Source organism: Microtus ochrogaster, assembly GCF_000317375.1.
Source record: "Microtus ochrogaster isolate Prairie Vole_2 chromosome 14 unlocalized genomic scaffold, MicOch1.0 chr14_random_1, whole genome shotgun sequence".
Lineage (NCBI taxonomy): Eukaryota > Metazoa > Chordata > Mammalia > Rodentia > Cricetidae > Microtus > Microtus ochrogaster.
This window is the reverse complement of record NW_004949096.1, coordinates 21,863,349-21,869,175: the sequence shown is the minus strand read 5'-3', so window position 1 is coordinate 21,869,175 and position 5,827 is coordinate 21,863,349.

The following is a 5,827-nucleotide window of genomic DNA, read 5'->3' as shown; positions in this document are numbered from 1 at the left end:
ACCCTTATTCATAGCAGTTTTGTTACGTAAGGGTGGACTTTTGTCTTATATGTATATGTCTTGACTATTGGGAATATGTAAGTTCATAATCCCTAACACCCTCTTCCTGATGGATAAGGGCATGGAGCCGAAGCAGAGAGTGGAAAGCAGCGGTAAGAGAGTAAACAAGCTCAGTGCTAAGAGAACGTTTGCTTTTTTAAAAAATGCATTTATTTATTCCTTTAAAATGACACACAATGCATTTTGATCATATTCTTTCCTCTTTTCAAACGCCTCCTGGCTCGTCTCCACCTCTCTACCCACCCAACTTTATGTTCTTTCTCTCTTTTAAACACACACAACTTTTAAAGTAAAATAAAATTTCAAACAAAATCTGTAAATGTGCCCAATTCAATGCAATGACTTGTTGTAGTTATCAGAACAAAATGGTTTATTTTTAGATGAAAATATAAGATAAAAAAATCAGACACAGTCATATAACTAATCATTTAAATGCTTTCAGAACAACTTTTTATTCTTGAATTTAAAATTTCAAGTCCTTGTGAATAATTTATGCCATAAGTGTGTGGATTAACACGCAGCCTTGCACTTGTAACAGTTGAGGAACCAAAATAAGACAAAATGAAACAAAAACTAGAAGCTTGCTAATAGTCCTGTGGTAGTAGTAAGCTTTGGGTTCCCATTTGCCTGAATTTTTCTAGGCTGCTCCCATGGTTAACTTTGTATCTCAAAGTTTGGGACTGGGTTAAACTTTGTCAGCTCTACCTCAGAGAAAGAAGAACATGGCAGCAAATACTAACTGATGGGAGTATTTTATCTACTTAGCTTCATGATAACATGTTATCAGCTGAGTGAAGTATAGCACATCTAAAACATAACAAAATACATTTAAGCAAATCGCTAAAATTTTGTGAAAGTATAACTATGAACCTCCAAGTAATTATCAAAAGCAGAAAAGATTACTAGAGTTCTGTTTTAGATGTACTATTCTCTTTGATAATAACTGAGTTTACCTCCAACAATGTAAATATATATCCATTCCCTACTGTTTACTAATAGACTGAATTTTGGGGAGAGCATGTGCTGGGGACGCAGCCCCGCCGCTCCAATTACTACAAGAACATTTTAGGGCCACATCTCTATGGATTAAGTGACCTATGTGGGGTTGGGTGATGGCAATTCAGCATCATTTCATCTTATATTTTTGTTGATTCATGGAACCGGAAGCATCTAAATGAAACTATAACATGTTTGTGTAGTGTTAGAAGGAAAACAGAGAAGATTCTGGTGAAGATCAAATGAAGTAACGACTATGGAAAAGTTCTTCACAAAATTTTGGTGCCCAATATGTACATAACCCTGCTGGTAATAAAATGGTGCTGATTGCGTAGTTCTACTAACATAGGAGGAAGGAATGGGTGAAACATTGAGTGGTGGTCATGTCTGCCCTATGGCTCTTGCTTGTTCTCCACAGGAGCCAAGGAGCTCAGCCTGTGTGTCCCTGCTAGCCAGAGTCTCTGCTAAAAGTCTGGCTGAAGGAGTTTTCATGTAAATTCCAAAAGAAACCCAAAGAATATTCTTCCGAGGTTGTGGCTCCCACGGAATCAGTGGGTAACACCCACAGTCCCATATCCTGTGACACCGCTTTGCTGAGTTGACTGTTTTTACCAGCATGACCTTTTTGAGTCTGTTACTCTTTCATAAACGTTGTTAGTGCTTGCTGTACTAGATGGTAAATGGGTAGTACAGTGTATTGATTCAGAATCTAATTTTTATTTCCAGGATGTGAAGGGTAATGGGATCTGGCATTTAGAGCATCCTGATGCTGCAGGAGAATTCTTTAAAAGAGGGTATTGTTGGAAAAAAAAAAAGACATTATAAGCACATTTAAATAGTTCCTAGTAAAAATTAAGTTTATGCAAATTATTTGTTATTGAAGACATCATTAGGCAGCATTGAAGAACTAAATTTATTCTGATAATCATTATAATGATGAAAAAATTCCTTGCTTCAATAACTGATTTATGCTTCATTTAAATATACAGAGTGGTTTCAATATAATTTCTTATTAGCTCTAATGATGAATTTTAAAGTATCATGACTCTGAAATAAAGATGAAAATTCTCCACACAACTTATTGCATTTAAATGGATTTAATATTTAATATTTAAAAAATCATTTGGTGTAAATAGCCATCATGAATCACAGCAAATATACTAAGATGTAATTAAATGCTTTTTCCTTTTCAAATGCATCTACTTGTTTTATAATAAATTATTTTTGTACTCTTTCTTCTTTTAAGCTATGCTATTATTTTGGGAATTATTATAAATCGTGAAATAATATCAAATGTAAAATATCAGTAAATTTAAAAAATATTTCCTCCTAGGTAAATTCAAAGTAATTGGATTATTGTTTAACATTTGCTTTTCTATTGCAAGTTGTTTTAAACCATAATAATAAGAACTCCAAAATTTAATAGTGAAAGAGAAAAGGGAAAAATTGTGTAAAAGAGACAAGATCCTATGATCAAGCTGAGCATGGTGGCACATTCCTTTAAATCTTGCACTTGGGAGATGGAGGCAGGCTGATAGCTGTGAGTTTGTCTAGCCTGGTCTACATATTTAGTTCCAGGATAACCAAGGCTACATAGTGAGACCTTGTTTCAAAACAAAAATAAGGGCGCTATGACAGTTCTCACCACACATGTTAGCTTTATTGTCTCCATGACCAAAGGCATACACACACACAAAAGCAAGTGAAGAAAGGCCGGATTCATGTTGGCTCACAGTTACAGGGAGATCAGTCATTTGCTGTTTGGCCCCATGTGCTTGATCAGAAATGATAGGGGTGGTAGGGGTGGTGGTGGTGGTGGAGGTGGTGGTAGTGGTGGCGGTGTGTATGTGTGTATATGTGTGTGTGTGTGTGTGTGTGTGGACAGTGGAGCTTCTTCAGCTAAGGCACATGGAGTGGAGGATGGAGAAGTAATAGGAAGAAACTGGGATAAGTTATAACCCATAAAAACCATGCCCCAGTGACCTACTTCCTCCAGCTTTCAAGGAAGTTCCATCACCCTCCAGTACTATACCTATTTTCAGTCTGTCAGAGCATTCAAGTCTTCATTATGTCAGAGTCTGATGGCGGAGTTGTTTCTGAAAACCTCTCATGGACACTCGGGGGTGTACTTCTAATTTTCTAATCCTCCCAAGATCTAACCAACAGGACAAGATCAACCCTCACTCCTTGTAAATGTGTGACCCTGAAAAAACTCTACTTGGGAGCTAATTCCACACTGGAGCTTGTCCATTCTTCATGAGTGGGATGAAGCAGGGATGGCAGGAATAGTACATTTCCTACTGGCTAGATCCAGAAACTAGCTACATGGGGACTCAAGAACCACATGAGCTGCCAGGAGACCTGTGAGGCTGTGGATTTCCTGTACAACATGGTGAAATTCTGAAGTCAGGTGCAGTCTCTCAAAGGGTGATCCTAACCAATACTGAGCATAGTGGTGGACAGTTTGGGGAATTTTGCTGGCCCTTACGACATGTTCAATAAAAAAAAGTGACATACCAAAGACAACTACCCGTCCTCTTACCCCTTGCAATTGGCCAATAAGAACCATGGACAGTCTAATCCACCAGAAATAACACAATATACAGTGGATATACCATGGGATAACAGAAAAGTAGGGCTTCTAATCAGAGGTAGGTAGTTCCTCAGACATGCTGGGCTCTATTTTGTAATGTTATTATCCTGTTAGGAAAGAATCTTTTTTTTTTTTTTTTAAAGAGCTAGTAGTTCAGTTTCTTGGGAAGATGGGAATCCATCTACCTCAAGATCCAGATACACTGCATTTTGGCATCTACCCAAAGGATGCTTCACCCTTCCATAGGGACCCTTGAGCAACCATGTTCATTGCTGCTCTATTCATAATAGTCAGCAATTAAACAACCTAGATGTCCCTCAAAAGAATGTAAAAAGAAAATGTGGTACATTTACGCAATGGGGTATTTCTTAGCCATTAAAACAAGACACCATGAAATTTGAAGGTAAATGAATGGAACTAAAAAATTCATCCTGAGTGAAGAAACCTTGACCCATAAAGACAAATATGGTATATATTTACTTATACATGGATATTAGCTATTAAGTAAATGATAACTAAGCTATAATCTGCAGAACCACAGAGGTTAGGTATAGAGTAAGAGCAGATAGATCTCACAAGGAAAGGTAAATATAATAGATAGTTATTGATGGACAGGAGGAATAGGGGCATCAAGGACACATGAGGAGGGGAGAAAGCGATGAAAGAGGGAATAGGGGGACAGACAGCTAAAGTTACAGGCCATTTGAGGGGTAGCATGGACACCTAATACAGCAGATGCTTCCTAAAATATACACATATATGAAAGTGATCCAAATGGACTCACCAGATAATGGGGGAGAAAGCCCCTCCCAACAGGCCACCGCTTGTCACCAAATATAGTTTCCAGTATTGGAATTGGGTTACATCTAATTGAATTGTTGGCTAAAGGAGTTCCATGGGAACCTCTAAACAACCCAGTCTGTTGTCATGAGCGTAGTCAGCTCTCTACAAACTGAAGGCGTAGCTCCCTTCTCTCCACATTGAGGAAGACAACACTTGCACGAGTCATTGAACACAGAGAAGTCTAGCTGATGCCCACATAGATTCTCTGGCCCTATGTTCTGGTGTCTTTGGTACAGGAAGATACTCTACATGCTATCAAAGAAGAAACATCATAAATACCACCCCCCAGACATAATGCCTTTACTATACAATGGTGTGCTCTCTGCAGGATTTGCTAGTGAAATTGTGGTACAAACTTGTGGAAGAAACCAGCCAATAACTAATTCGATTTAAAGCCCACTCCATGAATTGGAACCTACACCTGATACTCCTAGGGTGGCCAAGAACCTGAGATTAGATAGCCCTGGGGCCTAAGGTAAAACCAAATATTACTGTTGTAAAAAAATAGTAGCAATAAAATGACTTTTAATTATATTCTGTTGTATTCATACATCAGTTCTTGTTCAGCCATAATCAGTGAAGTCTCCTTCTAAAGCAGATAGGAATAAATACAGTCTCACATCCAGATGTTATGGGAGTCCCCTTTCTTTGCTATAATTACCATTAATGAATAAAGAAACTGCCTTGGGCTGTTGATAGGGTAGAGCTTAGGTAGGCAGGGAAGATGAAACTGGATGCTGGGAAGAAGAGAGGTGGAGTCAGAGGAACACCATGGAGCCCCCAGAGACAGATGCTAGGAATTTTACCTGGTAAGCCATTGCCACGTGGTGAGACAAAGATTAAGAGAAATGGGTTAAATTAAAATGTAAAAATTAGCTAATAAGAAACTAGAACCTAACGGGCCAAGCAGTGATTTAATTAATACAGTTTCTGTGTGATTATTTGGGGGTGAAGCTAGTGGGGTGGCAGGGATGAACAAGCGAGCCCTCCTCCTACAAGATGTTATGCACAGAAGGAGAGACCTTGAACACTCAGCCCTACATGGGATGTCTCCATCAAATTTCTCCCCCCAGGGCTCAGGGAATCCCACAGAAGAGGTGCAAAGAATGTAAGAGTCAGAGGAGTTGGAGGACACAAAAAAGAAGGCCCTTTATATCAACAAGATTGATGCACAAGGCCTTCAGGGGTATGCATCAGATGGGACTTAGAACTGAAAGAATAGGGCATATGCCCCCATCCTTAATGCAGAAGCTATATCCAATTGCAAATGAAAATTTAGTTTCGTTCAAGGGAGTCTCACTGTTGAAACTAATTATTCTTAAAGGAAGTAGATAT